The sequence below is a fragment of the Pipra filicauda genome, unplaced genomic scaffold, assembly GCF_003945595.2.
Source record: "Pipra filicauda isolate LSUMZ 115617 unplaced genomic scaffold, ASM394559v2 scaffold66_size7647185_pilon, whole genome shotgun sequence".
In the NCBI taxonomy this organism is placed as follows: Eukaryota; Metazoa; Chordata; class Aves; order Passeriformes; family Pipridae; genus Pipra; species Pipra filicauda.
Window position 1 is genome coordinate 619,583 of NW_024104831.1, and position 23,788 is coordinate 643,370.

Consider the following 23,788-nt stretch of genomic DNA (forward strand, 5'->3'; position numbering starts at 1 on the left):
AAATGAACATAAATGATGGATATCTTTCATAAAGTATCTTCTTTCTACTGAAGAGTGAAATAAGTTTGGAAAGGAAGCTACTGATCTAACAAACCTGTGTTGAAGTGCATCATTCCCTGAAATCTGCTGGAACAGCCAGTAACTATGATTTAGTGAGTCACATGAAAGAGGCACATATCCATCATTGCTGTCCTCACTAGTTCTTTGCTTGTTGGTGTACTTATTCTCTTTAAAACTCCTTGCAGTGGAAATTGCCTATAGGCACAAGTAATCATTGCCTGAAAACACCACAAGCTTAATTTGCCACTTTCTTTGTTAAGAGAAGGAGAAATTGAGGTGGACTAAACTGTCTCTGCTAGATTGGCTCTTGTTTTCCATCCCTAAATGAGATTGACCGCACTGAGTCTGTGCGTAAAGAGAACAACTTCTTAAAAGTGGTTCTAGGACTGCCTCCTAGCAATGCATAATTAGCTCTGGCTGTGGGGATAGCAATGGCTCTGCTTTTGTGTAACATGTATATAATAATTTTTTAGGATGACTATAATTCCTTTACCATTTAGGAATGAGAAGTATGATGTGGACGATTTTCCAGTTTTCTAGTAGTTTAAATCTCTAGCTCAGACTGAGGTTCTTCTTAGCTTTACTTTATTATGTTTGATATGGGCATATTTTGGTCAGGGAAGGAATGGATGGGTCTATATTCAGGTTGCAATCAGACAGGCGGTTCTGATCACAGCTGAGCTCAATGATCTTCATCCATTTCCCTCAGTCCTTATGCTGCTGTCTTTTGCTTATTTGCTCTCTTCTTATTGGAGAAGGGAAAAAATGACTGGGGTTAAAAAATTTTCTTGTTGGAGAAGGGAAAAAATGACTGGGGTTTAAAAAATTAATGGATTAAAAGTGTCCAATTGAATCAATATTTTTTTTACAGCTACATTAGAAAGACTGTTGTGTGAGTAGATTTTGGAGCAATAACCTCTGGGGAAAGGGAGGAAGAGAAGCTGGGCATAGGCTCAGGAACAGGTGTAGTGGCACACTTTACAACTTCATTTCCAGCTTCTGGTTCAATGGTTTATAGAAGGCACATCACATCTAGCACCAGCACTGGATATATTTCCATTGACACCAGTGGTAGGAGGAGCTGATCCATAAACAGTGCTGATTTTACATTAATCCTGGTTCTTAAATGTTAGGGCAAACCAACTGCTTTCTTGGAAATAAATGTAAATGTGAATTTATCTAAGATTTTAAGACTGATCAGTAATGAGAACTTGTGGATGAAAAGAATAGCATGTTTCACATCAGAACTGAAGAGTATATATGTGTGGATACATGCATATATATGCAGCTTAAGGAAAATGGGACATAATTGTACTTCCTGTTGGCTGGTGCAGAAAGAGAAAAAGGTCTTGATTGTTCTGTTATCTTACTTTTTGGCAATTTTAAATGTTGCCACCCATGATTTGTGCTTGGCTCCCATCTTTTACTTCACCCTTAAATTTGATTTTGAGATTGGATATGTTTGAAATTTTATCCATCTTTCCTTGATTATGCCAAAAAGTTTTTAGCACTTTTTAGTTGAACATTTTGTTCCTTCCTTCCCAGAGCAAAAATATTTTCTTTATAACTGCATTTTTTTTTTTTAATTTGAACCCTATCCCTCTTTCTGTTGTGATGAAAAATTTAATTTCTCTCTTTTGAACTGAATGTCAGTTAAAGCAGATCAGTTAAGAAAAGTCCATCTATCCCACTCCTCTTATTGGTGAGCATCCCAAATCCTTTGTGGTATTGCTCTCTTTTTTTAACTTATGTGGAAATCGAATCAGAAAATTTATTAGGCATCAAAGGAAATAGCTAGCAAGATTTATAAAATACCTGAACTGATTATGTCTAGCACATTCAGAATCTGTCATCTGCAGGTAAGAACAGTGACCTAGCCTCAAATATCTGCGGCAGAGGAAGAAGGCAAACACACCTGAGTGCAGTGCTGGAGACACTCCCTGTCTGGAGAAAAGTTGGTGCAACTTTGATCCCACTTTGTGAAAGGTGGTTTGGATGCAACCTCTTGCATACGGGCGCTCTTTAGGTATACAACAGGCATCCCTTGTAATGGTCGACAGTCTGTGACACCCCCTATTGAAGGGGGAAAGAATCTCAGGGTAAGACCGAATCAGGGCAGAGGACTGAGTGTATTTTGAAGTGGTAGAATAAGCTGATGAAGATACTAGAAAGATCTGCAACTTCTCTTTTTCCAGCCTGCCTGGGATATGGTTCAACATCCAAGATGTGAAGTATGACTTCTGTCATTCTCAGAACTTAACTTTTCAAGTATCCCAGGTGCAGTGATGCTTTCCCACAGGGTAACGCTAGCTAGGGTAAAGCCTTGCATTCCCTGCACAGCCAGAATTTAGTAGCCTGGATCTATACAGAAGAAATTTCAAGAAAGGAATGAGCTTTCTTGACTTTGGTTTGGTTTCATTTAGTTTTAGGAATGTTTTCCTGAAGAATTGTATTTGCATTGCTGTGGCTTAAATGCTGCCACATTTTGAACATTAACACTATTATGAACATGTGTAAGCATATTAAATATCAAAGAAACCTGCCCAAATATATTTAATTTAGAACATATAGAAGAATCACCTTTACAGTAAAAAAACCAGATTACACAGACACAAAAAACCATTCTAATGGGTGTTTGAATTCCTTGGCACTAGCACCAGTACTTTAGAGCATCTACCACGCACTGAGGATGTTCTTCCTCAATTCCTCAAATAGAAGGAATATGTTATAACCTAGCTCTGGTGAGTGGTTAAGGACCATGAAGAGTTTTCCCCTGCATCACCTTTCTTTCTGCAGTCTCAGTTCTAGCTTCAGATGTACATGGAGGTATATAAAGAATGACTAAAATCCTCTTCAGGTATAAGAAGCTACATGAATGGCAGAAACAAACAGAGCTGTGATGAGCAGGGTACCAGAACTCATATGAGATGGAGTACACAGAGCATCCTAAATAGCCACTGGAACGGGTCTTCCCTTCCCTTCCCTTCCCTCTCCTCTCCTCCCCTCCCCTCCCCTCAGCTAAGTGGTGACATAAAACATTATGAATGCAATAAACAGAAAGAGAGGGAAATGCAAGCTTATACAGCAAGGCAGATTTACATTTTCCCCAGCACTTTGCCAGCTAATGAAAGTACATCTCAAACTCCAGGCTTCAATTTAGTGGGAGGTTGCTGCAGTGACTTCACTCATGCATCTGGCTAAATTTGGAGGTTACAACAACCTTCCTTTACCCTTGGTGCTAGAGATGCTAGAATCATTCTGGAGACTCATTTTAAGCAGAGGAATCCCTCAAATGAAACAGATCTTAAAGAAAAATCATTTTACTTGACAACTTATATTCCTGTAGCCCTGACCAGAAAAGCTGTATTCAACTGAAGAATAACAAAATTTTACATTCTTTTTATCGTTTTATTTTTTGATCACTGTCTTATAGGATTATTAGTTAATAAATCCTTTTCTCTTCATTTTTAGGCAATGAAAATTCCAATTAAAACTCTCTTCCTTTTTGAAATTCTCACCTCTTCTTTCCCTCTTTGATCATGCTTGAGAGCACATCTCCTTGGTCTGCTCAGAGCTGCTGCCAGTGCGTTTATTTCCTCTCACTACTGTAAATACAAACCCAGAGTAGAAGGTTGCAATTTCCTTTGAATTTAAGGTCACACTCCAGCTTTTTACCCAAAGAAGCTTATTGGCTGTAAGGCAGACAAGCTAAGGAAAGACCAGGGTTTCACCCTGTGAGGGTATCTAGTAATGAAGGACAAGAGTGCTTCTGAAAACCAAACATCTCTCACCCCAGCATGTGAGGAGTCCAGGCACTGACTGGGAATACAGGGAAAGCCAAGATAAGCCACAATGGAGAAGCTGGATAGGAGCATCTATACTACTGCTGATTTCCCTCCATCTCTGCATCACATAACTGATGTGAGGGAGTGCAGCCTGAAACACAAACAGTTGGCACAAGTATACAAGCTGTGTTCTGTCATAGGGAATAGGGTGATGAAGCAACCACGAGGATCTAATGCCTAAATGTGAGCCAGGCATACATGTGTTAAGGAGAGCTGCAGGCTTCTCACAGGATTTCTTTCCACAATCCTGCTGAAGAAGACAGTGCTTTTGTAGAGAGACAAGGGGTGTGACCTTCCATGAGATCCTATCCAAAATTGCTTTAATTTGGCCTGTGTCATGAGCCTGGTCGCTGTGTTGTGCAGCAAAGCAGCAAAGGCTTTGATCCACTGCTTGCATGGGAAAGAATTTGAAGGCATTGAACTCTTTGTATAAATGAAGTTTTCTTGGACCAGCCTGAAGGTTTGCTGGGCATAGTTCCTTCCCAGGGGGTTTTCTCTGATGTGAACCAGAACCATCCCCGCTCTAGCTCTAATAACCTAGTATATTTTACTTCCCCCTGCACTTTGACTTTTAACACAATCACCTATTTAGGTCCCAAAGCTGCAGTTGTACCCCTACTCAGTAAGCCATGGAGCATTTTCAATAGAGGAGGTGTCCTTGGAGAAGAACAGACCATATTATTGCCCCCTGGGGTATGCCTAACCTAGAAAAACTTTAAATACCAGTTTTGAAGCTTTTCCACTGGGTTGACTTTGTAGAGTGCTTAGACCATCTCACAGATACCTTAACTACTGCTACAAGTATAAATGACAATTCTGACCCCTTGTCAGCTACAGTGTCCTAGGAAAAATAGTACTTTTTATTCAAGAAAACACTGAAGAAATAAATAAAACGTATTTAAGGAAGTGGGATAAATATAAGATTGAAAGTACAAACTCAATGAAATTTGCATTGTGTTTCTAGGTGTCTTATACAACAAATATAACTCAAGAAATGGACTTGAGACACTGTGGCTGACTTTGAAACTTTAATTTGTATTTTTTAATTTAACTTTACTATTTTTAAAGATTAAAGGCTACTTTCATTTTGTTCTTTCTTTCTCTTGAAGGGACTGAGGGACCTCCAGGTATTCTTATAAAAGTACAGAGAGTATCAGAACGACTAAATTAAGGAAACTTCTGCTACAGTGAAGTGAAAGTATCAGGAGGAAAGACTGTTCCAGCTTTTGAAATAAGTAAGGGTCTCTCTGGTGAGATATAGGATAAAGTTTCTCCAAGGCTCTTTAACTTGTATTTGGAACTGAACTTTGATTGCAGAAGAAATTAAAGAATTAATCAACAATTTTTTTTCTGTACAAAAGGTAGTTGGAAAATTTGAGATGTCTGTGTCAATGTTTAATCTCACAATAAGAATATTTTAATATATTCAGAGAGTCTGGGGGAGGCTGAAGGCAGATGGGGAAAGAAGTGGTTTTGGCTCTTAGGTTTTCACATGATTCAGACGAAAAAAGAGCATGAACTATTTCTCTGTATAATGTAAAATATATTTCTTTCTTTTACCACGTGGTACACATCCTAAGCTGCTTAGAAGGTGTGTGAAGGGAGTACAGATAGTGAAGAGAGGTCAGGAAAGGCATCTAAAGGGATGAAAGCTGTCAAATGAACAAATTGCATGTGTTTTCCTCTATGCAGTAAGTGCATTGGCTTAAAAAAACATTAAAAGAAAGAAAATCTTCCTGCATGCTTTGTTTCTCACATCTGGCTTCAAAGCTAGATTCAAATGTTGGCCAAAGAAAGTACATAAATTCTGGGCTCTGTTCAATGGGAGGTAGTGATCATTTTCAAAATCATAACTTCATAACAGAAAACTGTCACTCACGGAATATACTCTGTTCGGTGAAAAACATTCTTTCCAGCTGTACTGTAAAAAAAGACAACTCAAAGGAGAGAGTTAAGCCACTTTGTACTCACATGTGTAGATGAAGCCATATCAGAAGTGGAACTCAAAACAGTTTCATAGCTAAAGGGTAACATAGTAACCAAGGTTATCTTCATTTGACTTATTGCTTGGCCGGAGTGTCCTGATAGATTTGCAAAGGTAAATTTAAAATATTGTGTTATATTTGTTTTGGAAACCCATGTTGAAGAAAATTAATTTCTCTAAAAGGAGTGCATTTTGGGAACTATTGTTTTAATCAGATAAGGTTTTTCTTGGCTAAACCAATGTAACACAATAAGCATGGTCAAAAGGGCTATCACTACCTAACCTGGTTAGCACCATTGCCTCTGTATTTATTTAATTGTTATTGCTATTTTATGCTACTTTATGGACTTTTCAGTAATGCTAGCAGTGAGAAAAATCACCACCCTGTTGCCAGGGTCAACAGGCATTTATGAGAACTTGGTCGGCTTCTGTGAGTTAGTGTTTGGCACACACAAAAGAGTGTTTTTTCCCTGTCATTATCCTCATGTTTAAACATTTCCATCACAACTTTCCTCTAAGAAAGCCATTCTCATTGGGTATCACTTATCTCAGAAAGTAACCTGAAACAGAAGTTTTAAAGACACGTGTGAAATGCAGGTTAATCTACAAAGTTGTGAAGATGGACCTGAAAGTTAGCTATAGGGAAAGGTATGAAGAATTCACAGTCTTTCCAGCCAGCTCGCACATGTTCATAAAACACAAATCCTTTTGTAAATTTTGAATGTTTCACTTCATAAAATAAATGGATTAGAGACTGGATTAAAAAATGCAATACTGAAGTGTAAAGTCACAGACTCTGTGCTGATGCATATTTGCTGAAAAGTCCATGGGGACCATAAGACTGCTATTCTTCACACCTGCCTGCCCCTGAATGGCCTCACGTGTTCTTGATGACACGTTAAACTGCTGGAAGTGCTTAAGCAAAGAGATCTCTTCATGGTCTAGACAAATCCTGGTCATCCCTCAGCTGAAGCTTCCAGCGTCCACCTGCACATCCCAAGGGTGTGACTGCACCCTCGTAGGACTGGTGCATACAATTACTGAAGCCTAACTTCAGGGAGGCCAAGATGTTCCCTGGAGAAAAATCACCATTAGACTTTACATTCAGTGGAGCTAAAATGCTATATACAGCTAAGAATCAGCTCCCCTATTGTTTCAATTCCATGATGGTACATATATTCATAGCTGTGGTATGTACAGTGCTAGAGATAGACATATATGGTGCATTACAGTACTCTATGCTCATATAACTTGGCATTTGGATGGATAGCTAACCTAAATACAGCCATGGTAGTTGGGCAGATAGTCATCTAATTTATCTTAAAATACAATTCTGGCTTTAAAATTACTTCATTAAAGTGGCATCTTCTGAGTCAACAAGCTCATCTTCTGTGGTACTTGGTGGCTTAGCTGCTTGCTTTAGTGACTGGAGTTCATTTTTGTCAATCATGCCTTTCACGGTCCTTCTTACACTCTGAAGAAGAAATAACTTTGTAGAAGTAGCCTTCTGGGAAGATCTCTGTAGCTCAGTAATTTCTAGGTAAATTCACAAGTGACTGGAAACCCCTCCACATACCTTATTATCCCTGCAGGTTCAGCTATTTAATGTGAAAACTAAAGCTTTCATTTCTTACCCATGGATCATATGTAGGAGAAAAGCCAAATCTAAACAAAAAATGTTGTAATAAATTATTCACACAGGTAAATAACTCACACTCTTGCTCTCTTCAATGACATATTTCATTTGAGAAATTACTCCTCAGCAGGAGTGATTACAGTCTGGCCTCAGTGATTACAGTCTGGCCTCTGGCTAAACTGTGTTCTGCTCTGAGCACCATGAACAGTATTTTAAACAATGCTCAAAGTGGAGAACGCTGCTCCATAACTCATAGATGTGCTTGCCACAAGTGACAGTGGTAAGTAACTTCTTAGTAAAACTGTGCTTCTAACACAATGAACAACCCCTCCCCACCTGGAGAACAATATACATTGGTTCAATAATCAGAAAGGACAAAGACAATAATCTGTCTTATTTTAAAGCACAGAACATTTTCCAAAACATCTCTGTGAGTTACCATTCTGTCATCCCTAAACTGTTCCCTGACCTCATAGTGTGCTTTGTATTCCCATCTTTGTTTTATGTTTTCAAAACAATTTCAAAGCAATTTCAACTGAGAAATAACATTCAGCCCAATGTCAAGTGGTTGAAGTCTGCTCTTCAGATTTACTTCAATAAAACAGTGAAGACATCCTAAACACATTTTGGAGCAAAATGATACACAGAAATACAAATTATAAAAGCACAAATCTAGATTATAATGGGATATTTTGTCATGGAGCATAGATTCTAATTAGATAAAATGAAGAAAGCAGATGTAAAAGTGGGCCAGTAATTATGCTAACAGTGCAACAATGTGTAACCCAGGTAATAGCGGGACAGAAATGGACCAAGAAACAGATACATACATAGAAATGCAAACATCACTGTTTTTCAGCCATGTTTGTTATGTTCCCATGGAGACTTATGTCTCACACACTAAAGCCACTACTCACTCCTCTTCTGCACACATTAAAAAACCTCACTTATTAGAGACACACATACAAATACTGAACCAAACACCTTTGGAAATAAGTCAAGTATATTAACATGTCAGTGGTAGCTGTCTTCAGTAGCACATTTTTGTTTCAATAACAAATCCCTATGGGAGAGGTAGGCATCCTCAGAGTTTGGACATTTAAAGTCTGAGTCTGAGTCTGAATAAGACCTCTGGAGGTCTTATTCACAGCTGAGTGTGACAGAGAATTATTTCTATTTCAGTAGGTTTTGATCAGGCGTCTGACATACTGCACACATAAACAATAATTCTAACTAAAACTCATGAACACTTATTCTAACTAAAAATTTGCTTCTTTAAACCCTATTTTCAGGAAAACTAGCCCAGAGAATGCAACAGAACTGTTTGGGTAGGATTTATGTTGATCATAGTAAAAGCCCTGAAAAACATATATGCAGAGGGAATGGGATGCCCTGCTCTTGAAGTACTGTAGAAGGCAGCAGCTTAATTAAGGTCTTTTCTCAGATGCTTTATTTCTGCTCTGCTTCATTGGTTCATCTTGTCTGTATGTTCCCATTGTGAAGATCAGTTTGCATAGCTACTTTCTTCCTGTTCCCTATTATTGCTCACACTATTTTTCATTAGCTTTGAGTCAGCTTTCTTTCCTCCTTGGCATTAATTTGAATAAACAGACTTCTTTAAGAATCTATCTCTCTATCCAAACTTGGAGCAAAATATGATTTGGGAGATAGAATAATTAGTACCTTCTGCAACAACAGAAATCGTAACACTGGGCAAAGCTGCTCCAATAGAAACAGTGAATTTGGGCTCAGGTTCTTTCAACTGTATTTCACTGTCTGAGCAAAAGTTTCATTGTCTCTTCTGGTAGATATCAAAGCAGAATAAAAGTAAGAAAAAATAACTTCTACTCTAGGACTACAAAAGTTAACAGAAGATTTGTCTATGAGCAGCTTGTTTTTGAAGGTAAAATTCACACAGATGAGCTCTTCATGTTACATTCACAGGGTCCGCTTATTGCTTTAAGCCACGATTTACATTAGACATTATTAGTGCCAGGTGTCTAGAGAGAAAATGGAACTTTCCCCTCATGATTCTTACAGAGGCAGGATAACACACTAGGAGCAAACCACTCCACCTCGGCTCCCACAGAGGTTCTGGGTTTTTGGAGGAATAACTTTGGAGCAGTTAACATAGTCATCCACAGTGGAAAAAGAAACATACTCATAAACCCAAAAAAACAGGGCAACTCTCCTAGTCTCAACGGGTGGTAGCAGGAGGTGGCTCTAAAGGGAAGTAAAATGCTTTAGTTTATTGCAAGAAGTGCTTTTAACTTCACGCTAAACTGGGATGGAGATATATACCTAACTGGGACTGCAGGGCTCTACATTTAGAACGATCTTCGATGAAAGGAAACCAAATCCCAAGCTCATTGAAGTCAATGGCAACATTCCCACTGACTTCAATGGGAACAGGACGTAGCCCACAGTCATTAGAGAATTACTAAGAACGTAAATTTATTTAAATGCAGATATGACAAACTTCTGTTTGTGATGGCTTCTCATAGAAAAGATTCTGGTAATAATAAGAACTGACTTTGATATTTCCATTCCAGCAAAAGTATTAGACAGCTACTCTACTTAGCTCAAAATGTGCTTAAGTCATTAAAGAAAAACAGGATACCACACCCAACTTATAAAGCACACATTCTTAATGAAGCTACTCTTTAAAGGACTCAGACTGATTTTCTCAGAGAATAGCAGTTGCTAGAAAGCAAAGGCATGAATTTAGAGAGGTTTTTCTTCCAAAATGTATAATACTGAAACATCAGAAGACAGAATTTTGGTGTTGCTGGCTTTGAAGTTTGCATGGGAAAAGATTCAAAATTTCTAATTTAGAGACTTCTTACATTTAAAAGCAGCAAAAGTTCAGTGTTCTGTGTTCCTGAAAGGGTGGACAGTGCAGTCCCTCACTCTTTCCACAGGCAGTAAAAGGCACAGTATGTGATGTAGCTTGCCTAGAGCACCCAATTCTAGTTTGATACATAGGTCTGCTAGTGGTAAACCACCCTCAGTGATGACATGATAAAGAGTCCATAAGTAGTTCAATAGATAGTAAAGCTCTTGAAAAAGTAGGACTGCTTCCTGAAAAGATGTCAGGAGGACTCCTATGCAACCCACACAAACAGCTCCTTTCTGGGTTTTGAAGGGTTTTTTGAGCTTTTCAATTTCTCATGTATTTCCCCAGCCAAAGTACAGATTAAAGTAATTTTAGTACTGCAATTTGAGGGATGCCATAACATTAAATTACACCCACTTAAATAATTACACCTCTTTAGCTACAAATGATAAAATAAACGTATCATGTTTAGTGTATGTACTTTGCATGCAGTCATAGAGCAGTTTACATGCAGAGCTTTTCCCAAAGTAGCAGAGGGGGAAAAAGTCCTTCTGGAAATCTTTACTATTACACTAGCATTTGATTGTGGGAAACAATAACTCAAATGAGGCAAAGGTTATGGTAGAAAAATAAATGTAATCAAATGGGAATAAAAGCTATATATAGAAGGGCAAGTTCCAATCAGTGTACTTTATTCTCACTCTTAAACTCGATTAATTGTTCAGAGGAATATGACGCTTAAATTATTATCTTCTTCTGTTAGCTTTATGAACTTCTCTTTGCATACATGCCCTCTCAGAACATATACAGTTAATGAAAGCTTATTTTTAGTATCTTTTTTCAAGTGGGCTATAACATAATAGAAAACATGTGAGATAAGGGGGAAGTAGATGCTATAGCAGAGGGTAAGAAAGAGAATAATTTTGCAGCCAAAAAAATCCAACTTTACAACAGGCAGTGAGGACTTCCTCACATTTTATTATTTATTCCAGGGAAAAGAAAGAATTTCTTAACTCTTATAAGAGCTAATAAAAACACCATCAGAAATCCCATTCGTTGCTATTTTAATCCACAGCACAGAATGTATTTGTCTCTGGTCCTCCTGGGTGTCCAGTTCCTGGAAGACATCAGCTGTAGTTGCCTTCATCTCCAAAGGCAGGGCACTTTTGTCCGGTCTGCTGTCGTTTGCATTTTGTCAGTTACCTGCCCAGAAGGTGCACATCATCACAAATAACTCATGTGCTCCACTCTGGCTGCCACACACCTGGCTTCTTTGTAAAACATATTTGAAAATATATCGGAAAAGAAAGGAAAGAGAATGCTGGAAGGGTATTAATCATTTGGTCTTTAGGAGCAGTTCACTACCCCTTCATATAGATATATCACAGTCTAAACGTGGCTCTGAATTTGGATCTGAATTCCAATCGAGGCAAAATCTAGTTTACGTAAATATTTGTGTTGGATTATTTTAGAGATAGACTTTTTTGCTGAAATTTTTGAGGAAAACTTGATTCCATTTCCTCAAAACTGCCCTTGGCTTTTACCATTTTAGTCTGAGGCAACATCCTGTTTTAGGACCCATAGCCCCAGGCATTTGATTGAAACCTATGCCATCCACAGGGCCCATTATATCAGATTTTCTTGAAGCATACCTCCAGGATTAGGCCATGTACAAAAACAGCTGGAGTGACATGCTTCTGTTTTTTCTCCTATGTTTAGACCAGCAAGGGTTTGAGAAAGACGCAGCTTTGGTCCTTGCCTGGAGGCATATGACAACTCAAAGCAGCCAAGAGGGAACTGAAACTTGGGGGCACCAGACGCACCTTCAACTTATGTGCTACTTAAATGCCTACTGGTTGCATATCCATCGGGAGAGACAGGGAGTGATCAGGCATGGCTGTGTAGCTCAGTGGTTACACACGGCCCTGGGAGGTAGGGGGGCAGTCCCACAGCAGGCAGGGTATGGCTATTAAGAGCAGCTGTGAAGCTGACAGGACTATCGGACACAATCAGCAGCTGACAGGGTACTGGGGAATATAATTCATCCTGGGAATAACCACATGGCCGTGTTTCCCAAACCCAGTGAAAAAAACAATAAGAACAAAAAAAAACCCCAAAGACCAAGTATTTCCCTTTGTCCCCCTTCCACAAGGTTTTAAACTCTTGGGATTGAAAAAGAAAAGATAAAGCAATTTTTTCTGAAGAAGAATGAAAATAGCATTTGAAAAAATGGTTTCTCCTGTCTCCTGAAGTCTGTCCAGTTCTTTTCAATTTTTTGGAGACTAGGGTTCTCTGCAAGAATGGGAGGAACTGTGCGGAATGGACACATCTACCAAACCAAGCAGACTGTGGATGAACATGGCTAAAATTCCCAGGAAAATCGTGGCATGCTCAAACCATGGATTCAGAGGGGAGAGAAACTGACTCAAAACAAAAGCCCTTCCTTGGTGGTGCATGAGCAAGGTGATATCCTGCCAAAATACCTCCCCTGAGGATCATAACAGCGCTCGGGCAGCAGATGAGCCCAGGAACTGGCAGCCAGCAGGGACCAAGCAATATCAGTGCTCACAGCATTAGGAAGCAGCCCAGCAGCAGCCCTGGGAATGTCAGCAGACACCGTCCGCTGGATTGAAAGAGCTAGGCCCATGAACCCAGCACTGATGTTCTGCAACCAAGTAAAACATTGTCTAAAAGCATGATCTTTATAAATGTCTATAGAATAGATAATACGGGATTTTAGAGATTACAGTCTTGTGATTATAAAAATATATATTTTTCAACAGAATTCAATGTATTATCCTGTTGTCTTCAGGGAACTTCATAGAGTCCTTCTGTGCTTCACAGCATTTCCAGGTACAGGGTAACTATCACCACATTTTGTGACTGGAGAACTAGGAGCAGAGAAATATTCATCACAAACTTTATGCAGCTCGTCACCATCAAAGGGGCATACTGATCCCTTATTTTGACAATAGCCTGACTGTTTATACAGGTAGCATTCCTCAATCATCATCATTAGTTACATTTTTAGGATTGTGCCTCCAGTCAACTTAATACCATTATATCTACTGTAAAAAAGGATCTTGACTTTGTGTGATATAGGTACCGTCCAGACCTCACACTGGTTTGTTCCTGCTGTGAACCAGGGATATAGATGCTAGATATAGATACTATAGGCATGGACACAATTAAAAGTAGAAGCCGGAGGAAATACATCACAACATCAGTAAACACACTGCACGTGTTTCAAATCTCATCTTTCTTGGTAAGTCAGTCTACTGTCCCTCACATACACATTGAATTTGGTCTAAAAGTCTGCAAAGTGAACAGATGTGCTGCTGCCAGCACTCCTGACAGGGTCCGAGCCAAGTCAGGATTGCCTGACTCCACGTATAATAACTCTTACAGACTGCTGCCAGGAAGCTCAGCATTAGCACACTGCTATGGAGAATTTATATAGTTATTTCTGTATGAAGAAGAAATTGGAGCTCCAATGTGATCAATGTGTTTGTTCTCCTCTGATATGTTTGTAAGACCTAGCACACCCCCTTAGCAAAGGTTCTGTCACTTGGGAATTCAATCATGGAATTATGCAGCAGAGAGTGTAGTCTCTCCCTAGAGTATATTTTCCTTTCAATTTCTAGATGTAGTTCACAATGTCCTGAAAATTCCTCTCTTAAAGACACAATTTGCTTAATGTGAGGAGGTAATAGGTGTTACATACTTGGGATAATTCCTCCGATATCATGCCTTGCTTCTTCATTCTGTTTGAACCAAAGATGGGCATATGAGGTTGGAGCTCAGCAGACTCTTTTTGCTGTGATCTGATTTTAAACTTTCCTCTGAGCTGCTCAGATACTAACTGGTGTTCATATCACAGTTCATGATTCATTTGTAGGTGCAACTGTGGAGTTTTCTCATCCTTTCCCACTCACCTCTGAGATTTGCAGCGTGAGGCTCAGCGTAGATCTCCTCTGGGCTCTCACAGGGTTCTCTCCAGCAGCTTATTCTGATTTTGCAAGAGGATAAAGGATGTCCCAGACATTTTGAATCATGTCCTACTGCTCTACACTGTGAAGGTCCCATCACCATGGATCTGTGGGTACATGGTGCACAGCACACACAGGAGTCTCATTATGCTTGATATATGAGCATACTTGTCTTCATCTTCTTGGTTGCCTCAAGTTAAGAGCGTGTATGTGGAGCTGAACACCTCAGTCTTCCTAAGAGAGTCTTAAAGAAAGAAGGACTTCAAATTTACAGGTGAACAGCAGTTATTCTGACCACCCTACTTCCCTCATCCATTCATGAAAATGCTTAAACCATTGTATATAGGAGGATCTAACAGAATTTATCTTGAAAAGTCATTAACACTCCTCAAAGGAATTCAAAGAAGGCAGAAAATAGAAGCAGATTTGAGAAATCACCTGTTCCCCAAGAAGCAGTTTTTCCAAAATTTCTGACTTAGTTTGCAGTGTGGTATAGGGCTTTGCTTTACATTTATTTGTGAGGGCCTGGTGCTTGCAGCCTATGGCAGTTCTGACCTGTTCATTCATTGAATCCCTAAGGTTAACACAGAGCATAAGGACAGGGCTGATGTTTCTTTGCTCAGTAATAAGAACCACAACATTATGCTTATAAAAAGTGAGAGTCTTGAGATAACTTCCTTCCAAATCCCCTGAAGCCTCATATAAAATGGTTCAGTTGTTAACCCTTAAACAAGTGCAGTATTTATTGACATTTTTGTGTTCCTTGCAATCTATATTCAAATCACAACAGCCAACACATCTAGCAGAGTAAAGAAAATGTCTAGTTCCTGTGTGTGGATTGTTACACAACCCAAACAGTTTTCTCTTTTGTGAAGGTTATTTAAAAACAAGGAGCAAGTAAGAAAAGAAAAAACACAAAGAAACTACAGGATATGATTCATAAAAGTCCCACGTCTCCTCTATATGTGCATACAGTCTTTGAAAAAATAAATAGAAGTTTTTGTTGTTTAGCAATGTTCCAGCAAGTAATACACATGCCAGAGAACAAGCAAGCTCAAAACAATAAGCTAAAATTAGAAGAGGCAGATTCAGCATCTGAAGTCACACTTACTTTATAATGTGAAGGCATCTGGAAGAAATATAGTCACATGGACAGTCTGGGTGCTGGCATAAAGACTGTAGCTCTGGAGATTCTTCCATCATCTACAAGCTCTGTGTGGATCATCAAACAACTCTTTTAATCCTATCTGTGAAAAGAGGCAACTGGCCTGCTTCTGTGGCTGTTGTGAGAATGAAACCCTGGCTGTTTACAAGGATCTTGGATTTTTGTGTTGAGTGCCACAGGAAGAAAAATATTTCTTCAAACCACTCAGTTTTAAAAAGTGCCCAAGAAGTAATTCACTTTGAGCCATTTTGCTATGCAAAGTAAGTCTATTTCTGTTGAAATGGAAGAGACAGAGAAAGACAAGGTGTACACTAGTACTGACCATTTGTCAGCACTTCAGTATTAACATCAATAACTTTTCTGATATATTTTTCTCCTAACTTAAAAACAATAAAGAAGTTCTGTGCAGCAGATACTTGCTAGCCACAATCAATTCTCAGTAGACCTCATCAACTCAATCAATAAAACACTTAAATCCCTGTAGGAGACATGTTCAGCAACAGTAAGAAGCAGCAAGATCTGTGTAAGAGTCTCTGACAAGGACCACTCTTCCATAGTGTGCCATCAAGCAGTAATCAAAGAAAGAGTTACTTACACCTACAACAGAGGAAAGGACAGCTGTCATGACTACATGCAAATTTTGATGTTACAAAGACGACTCAGGTGGAACTACCTGACATCTCTCTAGATGTACATCTCCAGGTCAGATACGGGCTTTAAAGGAGATAACACGAGCTACGGTAGTTCAATGAAGACGGAAAGATTTCATTGCAAGGTAATACTATATTGTGCTGATGCTTCTAATGAAATAATTTCCTGGACATTTTAAAGGAGAACTGGAGCATATTAATTTTTGAAGTTTTTATGTTCTTTTTGCTGTTTACAGATGATATTGCAGCTGTTCTTAAACTACGTGCTCAACTTTCAGTACAAACCCAAACACCCACTGCAGGCTCAGAAGGAGCCAGGACTGGTTCCTTCTGGCTAAGGTGGCAGAGACTGAACTGCCACATATCAGATCTAGTGACAGACAATACACATTTGCATTTCAGCTAACATAATATGTATTTATATACCACGATTTTGAGGGGACGAGGAGAGGCAGTTGAGAATGAGAGAAATCAATTGCAGGATTATTTTTGGTCTTGTTTCCTAAGAATCAGTTATTATTTTGGTAGCTAGAACAAGGAATCACCAAAATTTTCCCTCCTTATAGACCAAATTAATTAGATTAATTATTGACTCTATTCCAGATTAACTATAGATGTTCCAATAAGGTTCCCAAAATACCTAAAATATGGAGAAAAATATTCAGCTATTAGAGAGCATCCAAAGGAGGGCAACGAAGACGGTGAAGGGCGTTGAGGGGAAGCCGTATGAGGAGCAGCTGAGGTCACTTGGTTTGTTCAGCCTGGAGAAAAGGAGACTGAGGGGAGACCTTACTGCGGTTACAACTTCCTTGGGAGGGGGAGAGGGGAGGCAGGCGCTGATCTCTTCTGTACGGTGACCAATGACAGAACAGGAGGGAATGGCCTGAAGTTGTGTCAGGGGAGGTTTAGGTTGGATATTAGAAGAAGGTTCTTTACCCGGAAGGTGGTTGGGCACTGGAATAGGTTCCCCAGGGAAGTGGTCACAGCACCAAGTGTGACAGAGTTCAAGAAATGTTTGGACAATGCTCTCAGGCACATGTTGTGACTCTTGGGGATGGTCCTGTGGAGGGCCAGGAGTTGGACTCCATGATCCTTGTGGGTCCCTTCCAACTCGGCATATTCTGTGATTCTGTGACATAGCCAAAGTTGGAGAGCAGAATTTAGACAATGAAAGGCAAGAGAAGTTGAGAAGAAAATATTACAAATTACCCCAGTTATCTTTATACTCTTTGCTCCTGTGTAGAGTCTGGTAGAATTGCACACAGCTAGGCTGGGCTTCTGTCCCAGCTAAGATAGGTACTGTGATTATGGAAAATGAACCTATACTGACTTGGGAGAACATAAATATTTGTAATGTATGCTTTTACCTTGATTTATTGATGGATATTTTATTTTGATAACAATAAGGTTATCACAGACTAATATTTAATTAGATCAGTTAAAGAATAATGCATTCAAATGATGTAACCATCTGATGTTAATGTAAAATGATGTTGTCTGTATGTCAAATACCACAAAATAGGTAATTTGGGATCTTATCAGGAATGTTCAATTCAGTTATTAATAATCTATTAATAATCTATTCATGTGGCAGTCATAACAGGCTGGGTATTTTTCAGCGATATGTGATCAGAGAAGTTCAGGCTGAAGCAGTATACAAGCTAAGACTATAAAGTCTGGACTTTGTAATCCTGGACTCATGCTCTTACTCAGCTTCTAGTAAAGCACAGAACTTCATTTTGGGTTTTTGTTGAACCTGCTCCATTTTATAATCAAACCCAGAAAAGGACATAAGAAGAATTGTGAAACCTTATTTTACAAGTCTCCAGAAGGCCTTATGAATGAAGTACTGTACCTGGGCCACTGTGATAGCAAAGCTAAAAACTGAACTTTTCTCTTTAAAACCAAGAAAGCAACAACCAATCAACCAAAGGTAGCTCTAGTATGCTGAAACCATGATTTTAGTATCCTCCTCTTATTTGGCTGGGGAAAGAGACAGAAATAAAGAAGTGGCTCAACACATGCTCATTCAGATCTATCTCACTATTTACCCTTTCTGACAAAGAGCCATCCAACTCTTGCTACTCTTTTCAAAGCTGCCAATGAAAAGAAAGATTTTTCCTGGGGAGGAGGATCTCCAGGGGAAGAAGTGAAAAAGCATCAGAGAGGGAATATGGAAGAATTCACTCCTACCCACCTACGGGAGATTCCTAGAAGCATTGTTAGCCTGAAGGTTTACAAAAACTCACTCCACATCTCAAAGGAAAGGTCAATTCTGGCAGGTTGATTTTAAAGCAGCAACAGTGTCTAGCTGGAATCTCTCACAAGCTTGGAATGTTAGAAGTAGACCCAGGAGAGAGGGTTTAATGTACAAAAAGCAGGTGAGGCAGCCAGAAAGACATGATGAATGCAATTTATCACAGGGCTCTGCAATTTATCACGATAGAATCACAGGAAACAAGCAAAGCAGAGAAGTAGATAGATAGACTGCATAGATTAAGATCCTCTGGGCATAGCACTTCTTTGAAATATGCCAAGGAAATTACATGTTGCATGCTCAGATTTTCAAACAGTATTTTATTGATGGAATGGAGCTGTGTATTTCTCGAGTTGGGGTCCTTTTCCCCAGAAAAGAAAAAGATGTGTTATTCTGAAGAATGAAAAAAAAAAAAAAAAAGAAAAGCTGAAATTATAGAATGCTGGTTTGCTTCATTCTGGTTTTAATCCCCTTCTTGAGCAGCTCTGGATATGTGCCAGGAGGTAGGGGTTTCCATGTGCAAACAAAGTGCCTGTACTTCCCAGCTACCCTCCTTCCCACTCAGTTTTAAAGTTCAGGTGTATGAGGCTCCACACACAGGAGCAATTTCAGTCTGTGAGCTACTTTTGACAATGTGCAAGTGATCAAAATGTGCTCACAGTAAACACACTTCTTCCTCACTCCACTGCTTTTGTGGGGTGCCTTTCTCAAACCAGGTCTGTTCTATCAGGGTAACAGTTTTACAGCAGCAGGGCTGGCGCAATACCGTGGTCCAGAGTGTTCCTGCAGCGTGCTGGGTACTCCCCACCTCCCACAAATTAGGGGCCTTACAGCTTTCAAAACAGTGCATGTACTATTTAAATTGCTTCACTGGGAGGAGAATTATGTGTTCTGCAACGCCTCAGGACAATGAGCCAAAGGAACTATAGAATAGGAGCTTGGTGTTAGAGCCGGGGCTCTGCTTTGTGTGTGTTTTAGCCTGGTATGTAACATTACTTTTACATTAACATTTGTGGTTCCTTTTTTATGCACTCCAGCTTCACCATGCTTCCCCCTTTATATTTTAACAGTCAGAATCCTATGATCCAACCAGGGTGGCATGTTCAAAGCTCTACTTCTTTTTAGCACTGATTAAAAAAAAAAAAAACAGGCAAAAAAACCCCTTAGAGTATTGACAGAGCTTACTTCAAATAGCTTTTATTAACACTAGGACAAGACTATAGCCAAAGAATTATACAAAACACAAAACAAAAAGGATTTTAACAACTTGGTTGAAGACTATTTCACGCCAATCCAGAGCTCATATATCTATAAACAACAAAGTTTTGGAGCACAATATTACTTAACATTACTCATTGGATGCTTTCAGATACAAAAACGTATCAGGAATAATAACAATGGTTCCTTTTACTCTTATGGAAATATTACTATTGACCTTTGAAAATGCTGTCCTTTGGGTCAGTCCCACTGATACTTTATCCTTAGAATCTGCTCTGCCTGGAAAGACAAATTACAGATAAACTTTTAGAGATCTGAGCAAAAGGACTGTTTTTTATTGTAGAAACAGATAGCAACATCAATTTCCCAAGGAAAAAAATAGACACTTCAGCTGTGCATCCCTAGACCAAAAAGTCAGTGTTGTAAAAACCAACGGCAGTAAGTTTGCTTTGAAAGCTTTAGTTATGAGTTCACCAGGTATTGCTTTATGCTTTCCTACTGCATTCTAAATTAGAATATTAAGCCAATCATTAAATTTTAAATAGCAGTAAACTATGCAGCAAGAGACATGTGAACTGTTCCCATAAGACATGTCGTCTACACTCTTGTGAAGCCAATAGAATAGATCCACTACTGTCAGTGTTCTTTCAGACAGACTTTTCTAGAAGCAGAACTGGCACTTCGTATCAGAAACAGGTACGTGTGGCCAAGCTTAGATCTGTTACTTGGGCTTTGTTTACAGTTTCGTGTGGCTGACTGCAAAGTTCAGGTTTCTTCTTTAGCTGCCTCCCAGACATAACCCAAAGCCTGTTAGAGGAGGGATTTCAGTGCTCTTTGAACCAGGACATCCTATGGCTCTGTTACTGCCAATGTGCCTCTGGCCATGCAGGCATACCATCGGAAGGGGGTAATATGTGGGGATCTCAGCACAGAATCACTCTCACTGCAGAGCACCAGTGCCACTGGTTTCACGCATCCACACAGAAGCATGGCTTCCATATAAATTACGGCCCTTATAAATCACAGCCCAACTCACAGTGTGCTAATTGACATCCCAACAGCAGTATCTTCGATGGTGCAGAAGAATTTATATTTTGCTATAATCTATTTTAATATGCTGAATCACAGAGCAGGATGAAGGATTGTGCAGAAGACATATAATTGATTGTTGCTGGAACATCCTTTTTGGTCTTCACCCTCTCTGGTGTTACTTACTAGGGATTAAAACTGAGCTAGCAACAAGATGTCATGGGACAAAACTCTTTTGGATCAAGTGAAAATATTACATTGTTAAAATCAAAATGGGTCCCTTTTGAGGCTTGAGAGGAATGTAAGTTTCACAATTTCTTTTTTTTTTAACAGTCAGCAGACAGCTAGCTAAATTGTACTTTTAAAATACTACTCCAGTTTGGATCTGTCACAAAAGCATTTAATTGCTGCTAGAAGTGACAAAGATAAGCTACTCTCATTCCCACACCAAGGGCAGGGGCATCTGTCACAAAAGACAGACTTTTTTTGTGTGGTTTTCTGTGTGCTACAAAAGGGGATTCAATTATAGGTACAAAAACGAAGCAAGTGACATGACAAAGAAAAATCTTGAATGACAATTTAGAACACAAACTCCTTCAAATCCAGGATGAAAAGCAGGTAGCAGAAGCTTGATTTAAGAGAAATTCTTTCCTGGCAGGTTCCACACACTACATCCCCCCTCCCCAGGTACATATTCTGTTTTACTTCCATACGGAGTCTGTAAAAAAAAAAAGAAAAAAAAAAGTACAATGGTTCACAAAGCTCTATTGTGACCTTTAAAAATTAAACAACCATGCACTGATATGCTTCTGGAAAGGCCACTATCGAGAAAAAAAATAATTTCCCCTATCAGTCACCTTATGAAGTGTCTGCTGGAGGTCGATAACTTCTCGGGCAAATGCAGAGTATACACGCAGGGCAGCACACCTGGCTGCTGCTGCTGCTGCTGCTGCTGCTACTTTGGACAGGAAATAGTACAGCAAGCTTCATGTCTGCATGAGTGTGGGCATGCCTGTGGGACAAGGGGGCATTTCCCAAAGAATAAACGCTTGCAGAGCACCTCCTTGCTCCTGCAAGCTAATAGGAGTTAGTTGTCTCACAGCCATCAGTGCCTTTGGAAAAGTTCCCTCTAATTCTTCGTCCCAGACACATTGCCCCGAAAGTGTCCTGCTGTCTGTCTACAAAAATTAGTCAGTCTCTACATTCTTGTTCTCTACAGGACCTCTGGTGTTGGCTGCAGCATAACCTTTCTAATATTTCATCTCCGGTTATGACTCTCAGCTTTTTAGAGAGGCTGCACTGAGATAAGACACCAACTAAAATACCACATACTCTAGAGAGGGATTAATTTTGCTACTTACATTCAGCTGGCAGCATGCTGTTGACTTTTTTGCAAAGTAAAGGAATAGCCATCTTTGTTTGCATAACATTTTCTTTTTCTTTTATTATATTTATTTAAGATAGCTTAATGATTTTACTTTTCTCAGATTCACTTGCTTGGAATTAATTGCTTTATCTTTACTGAAAGTAAAATTAGGAAGGTACATGATTAAAAAAGGGAATAATTCTGTTATCTTTACACTGGCAAAATTCCCATGAACTTTGATTATTCACTAGGAATGTTGCCTGAAAAGGGATCATATAATCAAGCACTTCATTGCTGCAGATTATATTAAAGCCAAATGAGCACATACAGAATTCCTGCACACAGAATCCAAAAATGAAGTGCAAGACACTCAGGTTACAGCAGTTCTCAGATTTGCTGTTCATGATTGTTCTCACTCCAGCCCAGGTAAGAGCATTAAGCTGGATAAAATTAATTCTTTTCTTCACATCCTGAGTCATATCTCTTTTAGTTTTCAGTTTCTACTATGCACTGAAGGACCCAAGAATACAAGAAAAGTATTTAATGACCTAAAAGTACAAGAAAAGCATAACAATACAAGAAAAGCCACATTCATCTTAATATTTAGTCCCAAACACTGGAGAAGAATGTGAACTGGAGCAAGCATGTTAGTGGTACTTGCTGCTGAGGCATCTCTCATTCTGGTAGTTGGTGACTTAGGGACATCTTGATTCGGGGCAGAGTGCAAATGACTGCATGCTTCCCCTGTGAGCCTGGGGTGGGGGTACTCTGGGATGTCCCTCTGCCTGCCTGCAGCCCTTGTACCACCATCACCAGACACAGGGTCACCCTGGCTCCAAATGCTCTCTGCCACCTCCTCAGCTTCACCTTCTCCATGGAATCACACACAGAAACCAACTTTTTTCCCATCTTGTTTATGCATTTTAGCTCACTTTTAGATGTAATCTAAGCTCAAATGTAGATATTTTGGCAGCCAGCATGAAATATCTGGGAATGAATTTTCAGAGGTGTCAATCCCTCTAGCCTAAGGGAGACGTCCATGGGAGACATGAGACACTGATGTCTCCTCAAAAACAGTTCCTTAGCCTCTGAATCTGGACATTTGAAACACGCAATTCATGCATCTTTCTGAAATGCTTGCAATTTGTTGTTGAATCCAGTTAAAACTGGGCATTTTTAAGAATGTCTATGTGAATATTTCCCTGGAAGCATGACTAAAATTGCTGGAAGATATTTTAACTCTAATCCATGGGGAGCTATTGATGGTAATAAAAAATACTGTGAGAAGAAAACAGCAGCAAGTGAAACTGCCCTCTCAGAAAGTCCAGGTCTGCTTTGAAGGAAGTGTTGATATTCACCATAAGCCTCAATCATTTCCCACAGGGCTGTATGGTGCCTTGTAATGACATAATCAAAAAGTAATGGTGTTCTGGACTTAAAGGACAAAAAAAAAAAAAAAAAAAAAAAAAGCACAGCCTGATCATCTCCCATTGAAATCAAAGAGGATTTTGCTATTGACTTTAGCGAGAACAGAGCTCTGGACACAATCTGTGTGCAGTTTATTTGCACATTTGCTTATCCAAACGATCCTAACTTCAACCAATAGTATGTCTAGATGTCTGTTTTAGACTACATCTGTATGAATGTATAACTGTGACTTTGTAATGTGGTTTAATTCAAATTATTTTGGCATTTTAAAAGCATTTCCAGCTACAAAGGACAGCTTTAGTTGATTTGCACCCCAGAATATAGC

General features: G+C 39.3%; 1 protein-coding gene across 1 annotated transcript in view; it reads right to left on the minus strand.

The window, feature by feature from the left end:
• Positions 1-19,591: 19,591 nt before the first annotated feature.
• HDAC9 (histone deacetylase 9) overlaps positions 19,592-23,788 on the minus strand; it is a 459,183-nt gene continuing 454,986 nt past the window's right edge. The window contains exon 27 of the transcript XR_005566228.1: positions 19,592-21,387. The gene's annotated coding sequence lies outside the window, so the exon portion shown is untranslated. The remainder of the gene's footprint in view (positions 21,388-23,788) is intronic.